The sequence below is a fragment of the Mus musculus genome, chromosome X (assembly GCF_000001635.26).
Source record: "Mus musculus strain C57BL/6J chromosome X, GRCm38.p6 C57BL/6J".
Taxonomy (NCBI): domain Eukaryota; kingdom Metazoa; phylum Chordata; class Mammalia; order Rodentia; family Muridae; genus Mus; species Mus musculus.
In genome coordinates, this window is record NC_000086.7 from 53,444,771 (window position 1) to 53,465,290 (window position 20,520).

The 20,520-nt window shown below is 46.2% G+C and overlaps 1 long non-coding RNA gene across 4 annotated transcripts; it reads left to right on the forward strand.

The window, feature by feature from the left end:
* Nucleotides 1-15,357: 15,357 nt before the first annotated feature.
* Nucleotides 15,358-19,902, forward strand: Gm36046. Of its 4 annotated transcripts, none has more exons than XR_001782874.2 (3): nt 15,358-15,696; nt 16,480-18,193; nt 18,643-19,887. It is a non-coding gene; the product is annotated as a predicted gene, 36046 (long non-coding RNA). The 4 variants fall into 4 exon arrangements; XR_001782875.2 differs by lacking the exon at nt 15,358-15,696 and adding an exon at nt 15,897-16,011; XR_003953092.1 differs by lacking the exon at nt 15,358-15,696 and having other exon boundaries at nt 16,426-16,616; nt 17,969-18,193; nt 18,643-19,902.
* The last annotated feature ends 618 nt before the right edge of the window (nt 19,903-20,520 follow it).

Sequence of the window (20,520 nt, forward strand, 5' to 3'; positions counted from 1 at the left end):
GGTCAGGTGGTTCACAACTGCCTGTAACATTAGACCCAAGAGATCTGAAATTCTCTTCTAGCCTCAGGATACCCCCCCCACACACACACACCCTTTGTCCCTCTGTACATATATGCATGCTAGAGGATGACATTTTTTACGTTCTTCTCCTCCCTCCTAGCCTTCCCATGTCTGCCTTTTACCCCTATACCCTCTTGAATTCACTCCCTCCTCTTTTTTAATCACACATATGAATGAATAAACATCAATTAGTATGTGTAGGTATATTAAAAGACAGAAAAAATGACAGCAGACAACAGAAAGCCAAGAACTGGATTGAATGAGGAGATGGGCAAACCTAAGTAATGAGAAAGGTGGGAGGTTCCACCATTAAAATGAAAATACCTTCTAAACATCACCCCATTTATTTAAAGTAACATTTGAAAGCTGAATGTGTTGATGTGGGCTTTTTATCCTAACATTTTGAAGAATGAGTCAGGGGGAACACTATGTTTCTAGCCAGCCTTGCCTTTATAGTGGAAACAAGACTTAAAAAAAAAATCCCAAGCCCAGCCCAGTAGTGGTGGTGCACCTCTTTAATCCCAGCACACGGGAGGCAGGGGCAGGCAGATTTCTGAGTTCCAGGCCAGTCTGGTCTACAAGAGTGATTTGCTAGGACTACACAGAGAAACCCTGTCTCAAAAAAAAAAAAAAAAAAAAACGAAACGAAACAAAACAAAACAAAACAAACAGGCCGGGCGGTGGTGGCGCATGCCTTTAATCCCAGCACTTGGGAGGCAGAGGCAGGAGGATTTCTGAGTTTGAGGCCAGCCTGATCTACAGAGTGAGTTCCAGGACATTCAGGGTTACACAGAGAAACCCTGTCTCAAAAAACCAAAAAAATAAAACAAAACAAATGAACAAACAAAAAACAAAACAAAGACAGATAGACAGATAGATGGGAGGGAGGGGGAGGGAGGGAGGGAGGGAGGGAGGGAGGGAGGGAGGGAGGGAGGGAAAGACAGAGTCAGAAGTCCCAGAAGCTTCCTACTTTTCTGACTGCCCCCTCTGTTGAACATTTGTCCACCTCTTGCTGGCTCTTTTCCTGTGTCTACATCCCAGTGGCGGTTATCCTTTTCTCCCTTAGTCTAGTCTCTTCTGGATCCTTATCAAGCATCACAACTTCACTTCTCTGGGTCACTTTCCATTCCTGCCCTTTATCTGTCTGTGCTCAGATTGTGTAGTGTCAGAGCACAGGTTCTAATCTCTATCCTCAGAGGTGTATGTCCCACTGAGGAACAGTGGGTAGAATATACCCAAGTATTCCTGTGCCTATGACACCAGCTGGAGATGCTCAATCCAAGCCTCACTATGAAAGAAAGGCTGAGGAAGTGGGAGGGGAAGGAGACAAATGAGAACCAGAGATCAGAGAGCAAGACTCCTCCACCCCAAGGCTGTCCAGGGCACAAAGACCGTATTTATGTTTATTTTTTAAATCACATGTATTTGTGTATATGGTGGCCGGAGCACAGACATTGCTACACAGGAGAACTTGCACGAGTCTCCCTAGAATGATCTGAATCAAATATGGTGCCAATTGTAAAAGGAACCATACTCCAAGATGCCATGTCTAAATCCCTTCAGCACTCTGAGAAAAACAAAAATAGTCTTCAAATGGAGAGAGATGGTGCTTTGTCAGTGATGGGTTCATGTGGTGGATCAAGGTGGCTTGGGAGATGTTGGGGGAAGCTGGAAGTGAACAACTGTGGGGATATTTGTGGTCGCAAACCATTCTCAGCATCCTAGTTGGAATAACGTTTTCAAGTATTGCAAGGTACTGTTGAAGATCTGGGAAAACAGCTAAAGATAAAATTCAGATATGTTTCAACTGCATGCCAATCTGTAATTATTTCTTTACAATTTTTAGTTAAACTGACTTAGACTGAATAATATTACTTGTGTGTTATGTTTTTCAGGTCTAAGCATTTGGCATTGGATAACCAATTGGTATGTCCTGGGAAAAATGGTTTCTTTCACACTGTCTTAGTCACGGTTTCTATTCCTGCACAAACATCATGATCAAGGAGCACTTGGGGAGGAAAGGGTTTATTCAGTTTACTCTTCCACATTGCTGTTGATCACCAAAGGAAGTCAGGACTGGAACTCAAACAGGTCAGGAAGCAGGAGCTGATGCAGAAGCCATGGAGGGATGTTCTTTACTGCCTTGCTTCCCCTGGCTTGCTCAGCCTGCTCTCTTATACAACCAAGACTACCAGCCCAGAGATGGTCCCACCCACAAGGGGCCTTTCCCCCTTGATCACTAATTGAGAAAAGGCCTTACAGTTGGATCTCATGGAGGCATTTCCTCAACTGAAGCTTCTTTCTCTGTGATAACTCCAGCTGTGTCAAGGTGACACAAAACTAGCCAGTACACATACCTTGTGTTAATTCTCTCTGTGCATCCCTGGCTGTCCTGAAACTCACTCTGTAGACCAGGCTGGCCTCACTCAGAGATCTGTCTGCCTCTGCCTCCCAAATGCTGGGGCTAAAAGCAGCAACTACCATGACTAGCCTCTGTGGTTTTTAAAAACCTGTTTTTGTTGTCATTTTTTAAGATAGAGTCTCATGTAGTCCATGAAGGCTATAGGCCTGCTTAAGTAGCCAAGGATGGCCTTGAACTGTCTCTATTTCCACCTTTTAAATGCTGGTGTGTGTCATTCACCTCACTCAAATTACTTAGACTGGCTTTGAACTTAGTTCGCTGGCCTGTGAGGCCTTGCACTTGAAATCCTACTGTATCAACCTGCCAGATACATGGAATTATGGGCTGGAGCTTCTAGACCTGGATACAACTTATTTCCTGTGGCTATGCTCCATGTTGCAGGTATTGGTGAGGTGATGACAGAGCTCTTCTTTTCCCCAAGTCCAGTGAGACTCCTTCATGGTTTTGGTATCTGAGACCCCATAGCTCACATGGCCTGGGCCTACACTCCTTTCAGTATTCAGGGCTCTAGATAAATCCCAGTGAATTTCCTGGGGCCTTCTAAGATAATAGCTTTTCTAAAGCACTCTGTTCTCAACCCACAATCTACATTATATTGTATCTTTCTCAAGGACAGAAAACGATGCCTTTGAAATGTTAAAACCAGGAAGAAGAAGACTTCTGTTCTCCACTGCCTGTTAGGGATTGAGAAGTTCTAACAGCTGAACTGTCAGTTAATTCCGATCCACATTAAGTGCAACTAGCTCTTTGCCCCTTTTCTTTTTATTTTATTGTATTTTTAAATTTTTATTAGATATTTTCTTTATATACATTTCAAATGCTATCCTGAAAGTTCCCTATACCCTCCCACCACCCTGCTCCCATACCCACCCACTCCTGCTTCTTGGCCCTGGCATTCCCCTTTATGGGGCATATAAAGTTTGCAATACCAAAAGGCCTCTCTTCCCAATGATGGCTGAGTAGGCCATCTTCTGCTACATATGCAGCTAGAGACATGAGCTCTGGGGAGTACTGGTTAGTTCATATTGTTGTTCCACCTATAGGGTTGCAGACCCCTTCGGCTCCTTGTGTACTTTCTCTAGCTCCTCCATTTGGTGCCCTGTGTTCCATCCAATAGCTGATTGTGCACATCTACTTCTGTATTTGCCAGGCACTGACCTAGCCTCATATGAGACAGCTATAACAGGGTCCTTTCAGCAAAATCTTTCTGGCATATGCAATAGTGTCTGGGTTTGGTGGTTGATTATGGAATGGATCCTCTGGTGGGGTAGTCTCTGGATAGTCCATCCTTTCATTTTAGCTCCAAACTTTGTCTCTGTAACTCCTTTCATGGGTATTTTGTTCCCTATTCTAAGGAGGAATGAAGTATCCACCCATTGGTCTTCCCTCTTCTTGATTTTCTTGTGTTTTGCAAATTATATTTTGGGTGTTCTATGTTTCTGGGCTAATATTCACTTATCAGTGAGTGCACATCTAATGACATTTTTTGTGATTGGGTTACCTCACTAAGGATGATATCCTCCAGATACATCCATGTGTCCAAGAATTTCATAAATCCATTGTTTTTAATAGCTGAGTAGTACTCCATTGTGTAAATGTACCACATTTTCTGTATCCATTCTTCTCTTGAGGTTCTTTCTAGCTTCTGTCTTTGCCCCTTTTCATGTTTCTGCTTCTACTAGGTCCTTGCTCAGCCACTCCTTCCTCCTCCCCTCCTTGTTTTGCTTATATTTTTTCTGTGCTGTGGACAGAACTCAGGGTCATCACAAGCTGGAAAACCTCTCTAACACTGAGCCATACTACTTGACACAATAGAAGGGTTGGGATTGGTGAGGCTAGAAGTGCTGAGCTGAAACTCAATTAATGGATGGGTCAAAAAACAAAACAAAACAAAACAAAAACAACAACAATAACAACCGCAACAACAACAAAACCCCTATAGTCAAGCACAGATACTTAGGTTCATGAAAACCAAGGCTTCCTAGGAAGAAGTCCACATGATAACTAAACTTTAAATACTACCTCTTATAGGAAACAGAGGACAATAATTGCCAATTTATGTTTGGACAACACCATACTGTGAGCCAAGATGGCTAACACTGAATATCCAGGGGGCTGGCTAAATGAGCCATCAAGAAAATAGTTGACACTGAATGTCCAGGAGACCCCCAAGTAAAGTGTACAAACATCTGTTGTGTGACAAGTTATTTACCAGAATGCCACTTTTACATGGATTTTCTATAACTATGTCCTTGATGTCAGAGGTTAGGGCCCTCTCCTAGGCCTTTACCCTGTGCCTTCACTTGTACCTGTGAGTGTCTGGACCTCTACGAGTCTGCCTCCTTGTGGTCTCTGTGTGTGCCTGCACCAGCCTGTGTGTGCCTGGGAGCCTGTTGGTCTAGTGTCTTACCAGGAAAGAATTATTGAATTGGGTTTGTGTGTGCAGAGGGTTAGAGTCCTGAAGACAGAGCAAAGGCCTGGTCGCAGGAATAGTTAGGAGCTCACATCTGTATCCGTAAGCAGCAAGCAGAGAGGGCACACTGGGAATCACACTAATCTCTGGAGACCTCAAAGCCTGATCCCAATGAAATACTGCACTCATGAAGGCCACACCTTCTAATCCTCTCCAAACAGCTACCAACTAGTGACTAAGCATTCAAATGCCTGCGCCTTATGGGGGACATCTCATTCAAATCACCAGACTATATCATATCTGCCTGTGACTCCTTGCAATTTCTTCAATTTCACAGACTCTCCGGATCGTTCTTTCCTGCCATTGGAGTATGGATCTTACGTCTCTCTATCAGACACCCGAAACAAGTATATTTTTTTTTTCTATAAATGTGGACCCAATGCATTTTATGAAAGATATTCCATAGTAAATGGCATGTTGCAAATAGAGACCCTGAGTGTTATGATCACACATAACACTGAATTTGATTCTCACTTAGTAAAGATTGATTTTCAGTCACAGATTGGGGAGAGAAGGAAAGAAGAGGGGTATGACAGAGAGGAGGGAGAGATTCTGTATGTGTGTGAGTGGTGTGTGTGTGTGTGTGTGTGTGTGTGCGTGTGCGTGTGCGTGTGCGTGTGCGTGTGCGTGTGTGTGTGTGTGTGTGTGCTCTGCTGGAGATGGAGACCAGGGCATTGTGCCTGCCTGCCTTGTGCACTCTGTCACTGAGATGTTAAAACTCGGGCCATTGTTTCTTATTGTTGTTATTGGGGATTTTTTTTTAATTTCTTTTGTTTTTAAGACAGGAGCTTTCTATGCAGTCCAACCTGAACTTTAAATTTCTAAGTTGTTCAGACTGGCCTTAAATCCAGGTTCTGTCTGTTGTAGTCTCCCAAGTGCTTTTACTAGCACACCTGGTAGGAGTCGTAAGTATTTCTCATTCATGAACTTCTTTATAGAAATGGACAGGTACAGGAATGATCTCAACAAAAGCTATGATAGAGGAAATGGCCCATAGCACATAGGGACATCCAAGTCCTGAGACCTGTAGAGACATTTATGTAACTATCTACATAGTCTCAGAAATTGCACTAAAATATGTTGACTCTCTTGGCACTTGCATGGGAGAAAACTGTAGATTTCAACCTCATCTCTTTGGAAGAGCATTAACTTCATCCAGAAAATGTCTGGGAGCTCTAGAAGATAGAGACAGTTGAGAGCTTACTGGAAATGCCATAGGACATAGCGGTCTTTAAGCAACCTGTCTTCTTGCCCATAGACAGTAGCAAGCATATGATGTGTTAATGTAATGCTGGAGATGGTGAGTTGGTGTCTGTATCAGCTCCTGCTTCCTGACCTGTTTGAGTTCCAGTCCTGACTTCCTTGGTGATAAACAGCAGTATGGAAGTGTAATCTGAATAAATCCTTTTCTCCCCAACTTGCTTCTTGGTCATGATGTTTGTGCAGGAATAGAAACCCTGACTAAGACAAATTGGCACCAGCATAGTGGGGGATTCCTGTGACAACCTGACCAAGTTTTGGGGAGGACTGTGGAAGGACTTTGGAACTTTGGGCCAGAAGATCCATTCGGTATTAAGAGGTCTGTCGAATGTTGTGCAGTGACTTGGTAGATAATGTTGAGAAGAGTGCAGAAGATGGAGGTATGGCTTGTGAGATTTCAGAGGGAAAATTAAAGACTCTTTTCAGGGCCATTGCTATTTTGATTGGGAAGATTCTGTGGTTCTGGTTAGCTGGGGCTGAAGAATCAGCTGTGATTAACAAGATACCAGAACTACTAGAGTGAAACCTTTGCATTACTGGGACTATTGGTGCTGGTTAGCTAGAGCTAAGAAATTGGCGGTGATTAAGAAGAGACCAGCATCGTTGAGATGACATCTTCTGGGAAGTGTTTCCTGAAAGCACAAAGAGGCTGTGTTCCAGAGATAGCCAAAGTTGTACTCCTGCTGCAGTGGGACTTGGTAATGTGTAAGGGTCACCCAGGTGGTACTGGTTTTGAAGGCATGAAGGGGTCACGCAGAGCAGCTGAGGCTCAGCACTGTGAGAGGCCATGGAAGGCCATTGGTGAAGGTGCAGCCTCAGTTGCAATTGACGGCCCAGGACTGAAGGGGTCATGCAGTGTTTTGGAGATACCAGTACCATGAGATGACCACCAAGAGCAGCAGCAGTGGAGTACAGGCATCTTGAGCCTAGAGGATGACGCGTGTGCTTAAAAGGGCATGGCTGGAGAAGTGACCCAAGCCCTTGGAGGAGCCCAGAAGATCGTGAGTTGGATCCCAGACAATGGATGGTTGGAGATTGATTTTTGTTTTTGATTGTGACTGTGCCCTGATATTTTCCCTCTTGAAGGAAGAAACTATTTTACTGGCTCCCACAGTTAAGAGACTTTTAATTGTAAAAAGACTTTGGATTTTAAAAGAGATGGATATTTTAAAGAGATTGAAATTTTAAGAATATGTAAAGACTGTGGGACGTTTAAAGTTATTTAGACCTTGTGGCTGAATAAGAATGTAAGGGTTGAGGCTTACTAGTGATGTGTTTGTGTGTCAAGTTGACAAGGGGTCAATTGTACTGGCTAGTTTTGTGTCAACTTGACACAGCTGGAGTTATCACAGAGAAAGGAACTTCAGTTGAGGAAATCCCTCCATGAGATCCAACTGTAAGGCATTTTCTTAATTAGTGATCAAGAGGGAAAGGCCCCTTGTGGGTGGGACCATCTCTGGGCTGGTAGTCTTGGTTCTATAAGAGAGCAGGCTGAGCAAGCCAGGGGAAGAAAACCAGTAAAGAACATCCCTCCATGGCCTCTGTATCAGCTCCTGCTTCCTGACCTGTTTGAGTTCCAGTCCTGACTTCCTTGGTGATGAACAGCAGTATGGAAGTGTAAGCTGAATAAACCCTTTCCTCCCCAACTTGCTTCTTGGTCATGATGTTTGTGCAGGAATAGAAACCCTGACTAAGTCAGTGTCCAAGTTAACATTAACTGCCAACTTGGCACAGCCTAGAGTCATCTAAAAAGGAGTCTCAGTTGAGGAATGTCCTTCATCAGATTGTCCTGTGGGCATGTTTTTGAGGATTATCTTAATTATTAATCGATGCTGGAGGTCCTAGTCTATCCATGTGTAGGATGCCAGGGCTATATAAGGATGTTTGTGAGTGAGCCAGCATGGAGCATTCCTCCATTGGTCCTGCCTTCAGGATCTTGCCTTGAATTACTGTCCTGTCTTCTCTTGCTCTAGCTCTCATTCCCACACAATTAGCTTTTAAGAAATAGATTTCAGGTCCACCTGCCTAGGTGATAGTACTGCCCATAGTGGTCTGGGCCTTTCTACATTAATCAGCAATCAAGACAATGCCCCACAGACATACCTATAGGCCAATCTCATCTAGGCAATCCATCACCCGAGGTTGCCTCTTCCCATGTGGCTCTAGTTTGTGTCAAGTTAACAATAAAAACTAACCAGTATAGCCTCCAAGTAGCTTTCTTAGTAGAAAAATATACTGCAACAGGGGAGGCCACGAGTAACGTGCCCTGAATAAAGGACAGTTACTAAGATCTGCTAGGTGCCAGATGCCATCCTATATGTTCTGCAGATTAACCCTCACCAGAGGTTAAAGTTGGACAGTGGTACTAATGAGAAGGAAGTATTGAACCAATTCAGACAATGCCACATGATAAACGGTTGTTAATGGATTCAAGTTCAGCTGTTGGACATAAGATATACCAACCATGCCAAAGAGCTGTGGTAAGGAAGACAACTTTATTTGAAAAGCCAACTGAACTAGAAAATAGAGAGCTCCTTTTCAAAGTTTGCCATGTACCTTTAAGACAGTGAAAGATTTTTTTTAAATAATTGTTTTGATTTTAAGTCTATTTGAATTTTGCCTGGTACACATGGAGGCTAGCAGAGGGTATTTATTGTAACCCCTGAAACTGGAGTTACGTGAGGTTGTGAGCCACTGCATGGGTGCAACAAGTGCTCATAACCACTGAACCATCTCTCTAGACCCAAAAAGCTTTTGTAAAAAATGAGAGGTTTAAAGAAATGGGATCAACTGGCTGAAAGTTTTAAACTGCAGATCATGGCCTCTGTGAGAACCAGCTATGTATGTTAGATGTTGGCTAGACTTTTGAATGTTTCTGTAACTCAAAACCATTCTTGTAAGTATGGATGCTCATCTGTTCTAGTCTCCTTCTGTTGCTGGGGTAAAATACAGTGACAAAAAGCAACTTAGGGGAGGAAAGGGCTTGTTTGGCTTACAAGTACAGGTTGCAGCATTTTGTTAAGCAGCAGTTCTTTGTGGTTTCTGCTTGAAACTCCTCTCCTGACTCCCTGCCTTGGCTTTCCTTGATGATGGAGTACAAGCTACATGATAGAATAAATTCTTTCCTCCTAAAGTTGCATTGGCTACTATGTGTATCACACTAACTAACCCTGATCTAACTAGGACAGAAAGCTACTGCAAGAGTAGACACTAGAGGAGGGCGTGGGGTCACTAGCTCACAAGCAGCCTCTGATGACAACAAGACTGAGGAGTGAGGATTGGCTGCCTTTACAGAGCATGGCTCCAGCATGGGTCTCTCAGACTGATGGTTGTTAAGGGGGGCTATTAAGACTAGAGAGATTGTTGAGGGTTATTCAGGGGGACATCTACAGATGTTTTCTCCCATCCCTCTGGGGTGTCCCTGAATTTCAAACACAAGATTAATGTTATTTTACCAGGAGTGGGCTAGAGGCCTGAACCTCTTGAGAAGGGAGTTCCGGCCTTTGGTCCATGGGCAGGTAGAGTACTAATACATAATAGTAATTCACTAGTGCCCACAGAGCAGCACAAATGTAGCTAGGAAAAGGAGCTTCGGCTTCCACTAATACCCACTTCAGTAGGCACGGGGAGCCAGTGGTGAGCCCGAGGCTAACTTATGGAAAGGATAGGTCCAGGAAGTCTGTCACACTTTTGCCAGTGGGGTTCAGAGTTCTGCCTGCATGTTTATCTTTCTGAGAGAAGTCTGTACCTTTTGTCAGGTTCTGAAAGCTGAAGGACAGTGACAACGCCCTCTAGTCACCACCGAAAGGGAGGGTTGCCCTTCAGAATTGGTACAGGACATTCCCAGACACCAAATTCTCAGTATAAATGCGATTTATCACCCCGGAAGTGAAAGCATGGGGTGGGACACTGCAAAGGCAGCAGTAGCAGCATTGCACAAGCAAGAAAAGCAAGGGAGGCAAAGAGAAAGCAAGAGAAGTTGCTTGTGCAGGACTGGGGTTTTAATGGGAGAGTGGGAAGTCTGTGCTAGGGTGAGTTGGTAAATCCTGTTTGGATATATCAGATAATAATGAATTTTCATTGTTGGACCTTGACGTTTTGTCTCAGGAACGAGTCAGTGACCAAATAAGGGCATGGACCTTGGAGACATTTAGGAATGTAGCAGTTTTTAGCAAGGGAGAAGAAGAGGGATCAAAGGGCAAAACCTGTAAGCAATGTTTGCCATGCTCAGGACTGTTAGAGCCCGTCCAACCACTCCCATGTTTCCTTTCTCACGGTGGCCTCTTTTCTGCTGCAAGTGGCCTCTTTTCTGTTGAAGACCCAGCGAAACAGCTGAGACCTGAGTCCCCAGGCCCAATAGCCAGCCAGTGGGCACAATGGCTGCATCCAGCAACTTTGCCACACAGGGCCCCTCTCTGTGCCACTAGGATCCTCAGCCTTGAGAGTATGGCATGGCCTGTGAAGCCTACTGCCAGCGCTTCAGGCAGTTCCAGTATGATGAAACAGATAGGCCTCACTGCACTGCCCTATGGCTTGTAAGACACTTCTGTCTGTGGGTGTCTTTGTCTCAGTAGCTCATGATAGTTTTAACCTTGCCAAGTAGTGGTTAGCTGCATGTACAGGTACATTCTTGTAGTTCTGACACCCTGGAAGCTAAGGCAGAAGGATCACTTGAGACTGGGAGTTTGAGATGAGTGGGGCAACGAGTTAAGCATGCACCTGGGCAAAGTTGCTTTACATAAGAGGGGAAACCAAATAGCAGACTGCAACTGTGGCCCTTGAAACCGGAAGTAATCAGTGTCACTTTACAGAAGAAGCGTGTCACCTTTGAGTCAACTGGAATCTAGAAGGGATATAAAGGGACAAGTGATAGTGTGTTATATTCTAATAGTTGATTGAGCATATGCATGGTAGGGTGGGCTGCATTGATAGAAATCATGCTGTCACCAGACATCTGTGGCTCTCTTAGAATCACTCACTGTTAATATGGCGACCAATATTCAGATTTGTCCTGATAAAGGAGCCACTAGCCGCAGGTAGATCATGAGTACCTCAGATGGAGCCCATGTCACAGGGAAACTTAATTTGGATCTGATGTAATTTTCAGAAATCTTAACTACATTTTACTTTAAAGAAGACCCATTAAATGTTAAGTAGGATGCTATTGGCTACCACACAATACAGCACATCTAGAAGTATTGAGGAGTGGGATCTATTTCTGAACCTTTGGTTATGACAGCTAGAAGATCCAGAGATCTATAGCAGACAGAGGAGAGTCACATTGTACATTCATTATCATATCTACCCAAAGTGAGACACGAGGATAGCATGTCCCTAGGCTTTCTCTTCATATGGAGGATCTAAAGAGGGGGAGAGGATAGCAACCTGTTATGCGAAACACTTTTTCATAAGTTCTCCTTTTCTTCTTATTTACCTCAAGACAACTGGTAGAGAGAACAAGGAATGTGCAGCCTGGACCACACAAATATAAGCAACCTTCCACATCCTTTGTTTTCCACCTCATTCTTGTTATTGTGAAAAATGCAAAGCCCAGTTCTTTTGGTCTCTTATCTATCCAAACTTTCATTCATTCATTCACTCTTCCCTGAGACTGGAAGATATACTAGCAGTAATCCCTCTTCACAAAGTCTCAGCAATGGTCTCTGTGTTCTTTTAAGATGAGGTAAACAGCATCAGGAGAGATAGCTAAATAAGCAACTCATTCCTCATTATAGAAGATAATGGTCATAGGATATAAAGTGTCATTTTCTACAGGAGAACCAAAGAAAGTGAGAGCCTGGACTCAAATATTCAGATATATCTTTTACTGCTTTATTTTCTGTCAGCAGACTGACCCAGACATGGCTGATTCAGGACCATATGGCTTCAATAGCTTCCCTGTGGGACTCCCTGGCTCCATACCAGAGTATCCTTAAATTTTATGGACTGAGAAACTCCTTAGGCATGGAGTAAGACCTAGCAGCCTGGGTTCCCCTGGACAATATGACAAAGACAGATGTAATGGCATGTGTATTCAAGGTTGGCCTGAAATCCCACAGAAAGAGACATGTGTTCACCTATGTAATTGGTATGTGCAGGCAGTGCAGTGTGTGCTGTTTTAATGACCAGAAAGCCATCTTTTTTAGGAGGGTGAAGTAGACTATAGTCTTCCCTGAGACTGACCCTCTAGTACATAGTTATTAAACAACACCACTGTACACTGTGTGAACAATGCCAAGCTATGCAGGGGAAATGTAACTGCAATAACCTGGAAATCATACACAGAAGTACGTGGTGAATTAAAGGAGCAGATGATGCCAAGAACAATGTGACCCCGACTTGCCTCCTTTATTTTGGCAGGTAAGGTGCCAGGGACTGGGCCTAGTCGGCTCCCCTTAATCAGTGGGAATCAGAGGTTCTAGGAGATGGGCATAGAGTCGGCGGGAATTGAGGTGACTGTTGGGAGCTATTAAGACAACACAATTGTCCTGATCTCTGAATTGGGCCTCTCCCCGCCCCCCCCCCCGAGAAGAAAAGGGGGTCAAAAGAGGGCCACTGATGCACCGCTCTGAGAACAACCACAGATTGATCCAGCCCTAAGTCAGTGCTGGATGTCCTGACCTCAAGATACCCTGATACAGCCAAGTTCCTGCTTCCCCGTGTAACTGCCTAAAAAATGTGCAATTCTATTGCCCCACCCCTCCCCCTGATAAGTACCTGTACTTCCCCTTTTGCTTGTGCAATTCTACTGCCCCATCCTTCCTGCTGAAAGGCACTTCCACTTTTGCTTGTGCATTTAAACCTTGGGCCTGGCTAATACATTGGGGCTTTGATGCAACTCAGAACGTTTTCGTGTCGTTATTCGCACAAAGCCCTCGTCTCTCTCTACCCCCATTTTGGTTCTTAGGAGAAGGTCCCCTTGAGACCCTCAAATAACTGGACCTGCTGGATGGGTCAGGTGACAAACAGACTCGACACAAGGGAGTGTGGATCTGAATGTAATTTGTTAAATCAAGAATCAAACTTTTTATACAGAAGAAAATAGGGAAGTTGGGTTACACACTGGCAAGGTACAAAAAGGTTACTGAATTCTTGCACAAAACAGAGGAAAGCAAACATGGAAGGATTGGCAGGAACCAACTGGGATAAAATTCAGTGTTAACAACTGGGATCAAAAACAGCTCCCCCACCGGGCATGGTGGCACACACCTTGAATCCCATCACTCGGGAGCCAGAGGCAGTCGGATTTCTGAGTTTGAGGCCAGCCTGGTCTACAGAGTGAGTTCCAGGACAGCCAAGGCTACACAGAGAAACCCTGTCTCAAAAAACCAAACCAAACCAAACCAAACCACCAAACAAACAAACAAACAAACAAACAAACAAAAAACAGCTCTACCTAAGGTCCACTTAATCTGAGAAGCCAGGGGCCAGGGCTTTGTGCCCTTGCCATAGTTCCTACTCTAGTCTATTGTATAGTCCACCTTCCCCATAGGCCATTGTAAATGCTTGTGTATGGGTGTAACTCAGTATCTAAGTATCTACTCTGGTTCCTCCTTAGGTCACAAACTTCCTTCTTCCTAGATAAAGGTAAATTTCTGTGTAGGGCAGTGACTTAGCTATCCATGCCCAGGGTTGGATCAAGGACTGCCTAGAATCTAATTTAGCTATATGTCAAAATATCAATCCTTAGGAGCACTTGTAATAAAGCAATATTAAGGGAAAGCACACAGATCCATTTACCAACTAAAGCAAAGACATTGGAGCATTTGTTATACAGGATGCCACAGTTCCAGGAGACTAAGTTTCCATGAACTTTTCTCCTCAGTACAGCACCCAGGTTTTCAGGGCCTGTCACGCTTGTCACTACTGAAGTGGGTGTAGCAGTAAGGGCAGGTACTGGCATGTCAGAACATTCTTAACAATCAGGAGCCTGAGATTTTATACCAGATGGAGCAGGGCTTAAGGGCCTGCTACTTGTTTTCTCTTTTGATACCAAGATGTCTGTAGAGCCCTGGAGGTCACTCTTCTGCCTCACAGTTACACTGATCAAGAGATGTGTGACCACCCATCTCATATGCACATACTCAACTGCTGAAATGCCTGGAAGAAATCATTCTCATACAGAGGTATCAAATCACCTTCCACATTTCTTATTTTAAGGAAGGGACCATTTCTGGGCTGACAAGGTGACTCATCAAGTTAAAGGCACTTGCTGCCAAGCCAGGTAACATGAGTTTGATTCCCAGGACCCACGTAGTAGACGGACAGAACTTATTCCTGACAAATTGTCCTCAGAATTGGACATGTGCTCACAAATACATGTGGACACAAACAAATAAAAGGACCAAGCAAATAAATAAATAAATCAAATAATATAATGAAAAAAGGAGGAAAATGAGAATTTCAATTTTATTGTGACTGTCTAAAATCCCTTAGCAACCTCTGGATGTTAGCACATAAGATTTTTTAACATCCCCAAAACTTATACTGTACAACCACAGAGGATTGTCTTCATGCTGCCACACACGGATACAAACACAGATATAGCACAATATTCATATTTAGCCCACGTACATTCCCCTTGAGGCCCACTTCTGTTTTCTTATGCCACAGCTTTCTGGGAATTTAAGCTGTGCTTAGGACTTTGGCTTTTTGCGGGATAGAGGGAGTCTTTTAAAGCCACTTTAAAGTGCTCCCCTTGCCCTTGCCATCCAAGAACTGCAGTGATACATGCTTCAAGAGGAAGATTGGAGATTCAGAGGTTCATAGGATACCACTAGAGGACGACATAAGCTTAGAGATAAGGCAGGAGTCTGGGTAGGAAAGGCTGAATGTCAGCAAGTGCTGAGAGGCTCAGGAAGAGCATGGAAGTCAGAACAGTAGGCTTAGGGTGATGGTGGCAAGCTACAAGAAGAACTGAGGCTTGTGGGGGAGGGTAGAAGACACGGAGAAGGTTTCAAGAAAGCAGGAGGTTAGGAATGAGGATAACAGGCTGGGCTGGTGGGAAGGAGTAAGAATCTGAGGAGGATGACACAGTAAAGGGTATAAGGCCCAGAGAAGGTTGAAGGTTACTGAGATGGTATGCTCAAGGAGCAGATTGGAGTCTAGAGAAAGATTAAAGTCCTGGGACTGGGAAGATAAGGAGGAGGCATGTGGGAGAAAGCTGAGATAAAAAGAGAATCAGGAAGTCTGGCAGGAGAGGACAGGCTGCGTGAGTGATGAGCAGGAGGGTACAGAGCTGGGAGACACCATAAGGACTGTGAGAAGATAAGGTGCTGAAGGTCCACTGAGGAGGCTGTAGGAATACAAAAGACTGAGGACGAAGGTCAGAGACAGGAGACACTTAGAGGATGGGTGAGAGCGGGAGGGTCAGGAAAACAGTAGAACTGTAGGTTTGGAAAGACCAGAAAAGCAGAGAGTTCTGGAAGGAGCTAGCTCCCCTAGCACACCTCCTGCCTAACCAAGCTGGGAAACTAAAAAGGTAAGTGAGGCTCTCCCATGTTTCCTGGTAGTGGAATTCCTTGATAGGGTTGGGGAGGCATGGTGGTATCTTGGAGAGTCAGCTCATCACCAGCACACAGACAGGGAGCCCCACCCACCCACCCTGCAGGTATCCAATCCCTTTGTACTCACAGAACTCATGTGATGTCATCTGAGGCCTAAATGGGGCAGGATTGGGCCACTGAGCACCCAGGAAGGCCCTAGACAGTAAAGATTTGTCCAGGCCTGAAAAAGAGAGACTTCAGAGTTGGCCTCCTATGCACTCCCCTTCTCTACCCAATTCTACCTAAGTCAGGTGAGCAGATAAATTGAACAGACCTTTTTGAACCAATCCGCACACAGGCCTGTCCCCTTCTTGGCAGGGAGGCCCAAGAATACTCTCTGCAGCTGTGCACAGCCCTTCCCAAATTGCCTGGAGCACTGTTGGGGATGGGGCAGGGGACTGGACTCAGCCACTTATTCCCCTAACCCGGTCTGAGGACATTCCTGAGGCTCTGCATCTGCAGACAGGGAAAAACAGGAAATACTTGGCTCTACCCATCTCTTCCCCCACAAGCTGCTTCTCCCACCCTTCCCAGACTGCCCAGGCTCCCTGAAGGACCTGCAGTGACACACTGGAGACCCAGAAGCCCATCTACATGAGTGGCACGTCTGCTGTGTGCCACAGGATGTGGAGAAGTGGGAAGGACTCTGGAAGCAGAGAGAATAGGGTAGAGAAGGGGAATGCACAGGAGGCCAACTCTGAAGTCTCTTTCTTTTTCAGGCATTGGTCTTCTGGGGGATGGCTCAGCCCTTCACTGAACATTTCAACTCGGATCCTAGAGGTGCCATTGTTTCTGAGGCAGTACGGCTAGCAGCTAAGTGAAGAGCCTGCCTAGAAGGAGAAGAAGGGCCTTTCTGGTGAGCCCAGAGGGGTGAGGTGGCTCAGGTCACCTGGTCCCTCCACAGAAAAGGGTGGACACTTGGACACTGATATCCCCTGGCAACACTGTGAGGGAGATGTGTTCTCCCACCTCATGAACTCCATGGGGCTCAAGGAAGGGCCTGGGGTTTGCCCTTGTTACACAGAGAAGAGCTCAGCCTGCCCTGGACCGGCATTCCTCCACCCTTTCTGCAGTTTCTTCATGACCTGGCAGGACATTGGGGTTGGGAGGGAGTGGAGAGCTAGCAAGGGACCTAGGGAGAAAGAGGGGGCGTGAGATAGACGAGCTAGGCATCTGCATTTCCTTGCGGTGGTCTGGAAAACAGGTGAACAGTTGATTTCATAAACAGAGGGGAAGACTCAAGAATTTTCTAAAATATGTAGTCCCCTACCAGAACCAGCCCCCCCCCCCAACTTCACTGGTGCTTGACCGAGGGCTCCTGAGCACTTGTGTGCTAGGAGACTGCAGTGAGGATGGCATTGTGGTTTATAGGGTCATGATGTCACTGGAAGGTTGAGGAGATGTGGGCTGAGACCCATGCTATGGCCCTGTTTCCAGGCTTGCAGGCCTGTCCCTGGCATCACATGGGAAACCTCATCCTGCTAAGCTGGGGACAGCCTGTCCAGGAGGCCCTCTGTAGGCTAGAAGTTGTGATCTCTAAATGACCAAGGACAGCTCAAGGGATACTTTTACTTCTTATCCCACACTCCCCCAGCTCCTCTGGTACTGGTATCTCAAGGTCTATGCATTCCATTCCTGATATGGAAACCTTCAGCATGCCAGCCAGCCCCAGGGACAGAGTGGCCCAACTGCCCACTCCGAGTCATGGACCCAGATGAAGATCTCAGTTTGTCTCCCCCAAAGGGCACAAGCTGAAAGGTGGCTGCCACATGGCCTCTGCTACTCACCATAGGGCAGGACTGATGGCTTCCTTCTCCCAAGTTTCACTAGTAGTCCACATATGTATATTGGAATGTGTGTGTGCACGGGCTTGTATGTAAATGTGTGTGACGGGGGTGGATCCATTGGGTAGGGAGAGAAGCTCCTGAGAATCCCCTGTGTTCCAAGTACAGGAAGGATCACATGGACTACTGGGAGAAATGAGTGTGAGGTCCGAGGCCCCTTCCTCTTAGACCTCACACTACAGGGAAGCCCATCCCTGGCCATGCTCAGGCATGGGCTATGGTGTGAGATCAGAGGCACTGATATTAGGTAGACTTTGGGGCCAGTGGTGTCAGCCAGGACAGGGCAGAGCTAGGACTCAGCAGTGAGTTCATGTCCCATTCTGGCCCTGATTAGTCTGTGACTTCTGCTTTCCCATCCCCTCAGCTACTTTTGGTCTTCCATGGTGCCCTCGCTGTATGATATCATGGTGCACTCTATTTGCAGTCTATACTGCAGGCAGGCAGCGGAGCTTCAACAAATTCAGACTTAACCTGGATGACCTGACATCCTCATGTTTACATTTCCATGTGTGATGGGACTCTGCATGGTCAGCGCTGTCCGGTCAGAGATGTGGTTTCTGAAGTTGTCACATGTTGTTTTCTCCCAAAGGTAAAGGAAAATCCTAGAGTTCTCTACATAGAGCACTGCCTGGCTCCCTCCTGTTTCTGCTGAGTGCCATACCTTATCCCGGGTGGGGAAGTGGGTGGGGCACGGGACAGCAAACTCCAAGCTAAGAGGGAAGTCCAGAGCTGAGCAGGGAAACCCCTTTCCTTCAGAACTTCCTTCCAGATCGCCCTTGACAGGTTGATCACCCTCTGATCACCCCCCTAAACACACACACACACACACACACAGGCACACGCGAGCGCACACACACACACACACACACACACACACACACACACACGCGCACACACACACACACACACACACACACGCACACGCACACACACACCATAAATGGGCCTCCCAGGCTCCAAAGGCTCCCCTTGGTCTCATTCACACTGTTCTGAGACAGAAACTGAATCACTGAGTCAAAGGCTTCTCTATCCTTCTAGGTCTGGAGTCAAGGTGTTGAATCCATGTTGAACCTCAAGAGTAAGGGGAAATGAAACCATCTCTACAGGCCACTGCTGCAGCCCAGAGTCCTCGCTGAAGTATTAAGTGGTAAAGTCCTCAGTGCCTTTTGGCAGAGCTTGCTAGAGACTGTTGAGGAGATAAGGCACCCACCAGGTGCTGCAGCTGGATGCTGTATAAACTGAAGACATGACTGCTCCCTCATGTTGTATGTGTAAGGGGAAGGTTTTTATTGTTGGTAAGGGAGAGAGAGAGAGAGAGAGAGAGAGAGAGAGAGAGAGAGAGAGAGAGAGAGAGAGAACAGCAAGAGGAATCTGGATAAGGAAGTAGAGGGAGGAGAGAAAGAATTGATTGAGCATGGCCAGCATCTTGAGTCTTACCAGGGCTATCTGCAAGAGAGGGGAAAGGAACTGGGGAGAGAGACTAGAGACAAAATATAGAGAGAGGAGCAGAGCAGAGAGAGAGAGAGAGAGAGAGAGGCAGGGAGAGAATACACAGCAATAACAGCAAGAGTGAATAACTAGGAGCAGAGAAGCCCTTGTTCCGGAGGGAGTGTATACAAGGTAGGGAAGGTTGCTTAGGATCCTCTTGGAATGGGTAACAGGTGCTTGTGATAATCACTGAATTAAGATTGCACTTTTGAGATTCCAGGCACAACAGGCCCCCTCTGTCACCCTGCCACAGGTAATGAACTGGCGTCACAAGTTCCTGAGAAATGCTGAATTTTATCTAGCCAATAGAAGCCCTCCTTTAGGTTGAGTTCCTTTCCAGACATTTGGACTGCCTTTTGGAATTTGGGGAATCAAAGTTTCTTTTGGAACTGAGAGATGCCTGCTTTTCCCTCCTGGTCTTACCTCTGGGCTCTCAGAGCTCCATTCAGAGAGAGTACCTGAGAATCCAGGAACTCTAGGGCTGAGGTGAGGTGTGGCTTAGTAAGAGGGCAGGAGGCTCAGTGGGAGGAGGCCAGAGGAAGTCAGACAGCAAGGCTGTAAAGAGAGTCCCCTCAGCAGGGAAACAGGAAGTAAATAAGGCAGCAGACTGGGAAGGAAGGGAGAAAAAAATTCAAGAAGTACAGAAATCCATCAAGGAGGGCATGGCACACAAATTCATTGTGGGAGACAGGAGGGAGTCTGGAGATTTTTCTGGGAGGGTAGACATGAGGAGCAGGGCAGGAGGCCAGGGCTCACTGTAGAGCAGGGCAGGAGGCTAGGGGAAATGTAAACCCCATGGAAGGGAGAGGTCTCACGGGAACAGACAAAAACCTGAAGAGATTGCCATGAGCTTCTTGGGGGACAATAGAAGGCTGGGGTAGGGGTCAGGGGGTGGGGGGTGGGAGGGTGGGGAGGAAAGGCTGCAGAGGAAGGTAGAGGAAAGGAGAAGAAGGCAGGAAGCTCAAGGGAAACCTCAGGTTCTGGGAGGGTGGGAGCAGGCTGGGAACATGGTAGAACGTGGGGATAACTGGAGGGTATGAGTGCAAAAAACTCTAAAGGGGCAGCAGCCTTGGGGAGACGCTCGATTGTGAAGCTGGCATGAGGCTCATAGAGCAGAGTGGGAGGCTAGAGAGGCCTCAGACTCAGGTGGAAGTCTGGGATGAGAGGGATAATTGGAAAGGATAGGTTTAGAGGAGGCCCAGACTGAGCAAGAGTGCAGGCCGCTCAGGAAGAATAGCTCCTCAGTGGGACAGAGGATCAGAAGAGAGCAGAAATCTGCTAACAAGGCATGAGCTGGGAGAGGCCCAAGGGATGGCAGGCGTTGCTCTAAGCTGATCTGGGTTGGGAATGGCCCAGGCTTGTGAAGGGAGCCAGCTGAAGAGGTAGGCAGAGTGTCATGGGGGTTGTGAGGGTGGTTGGGGTTAAGAG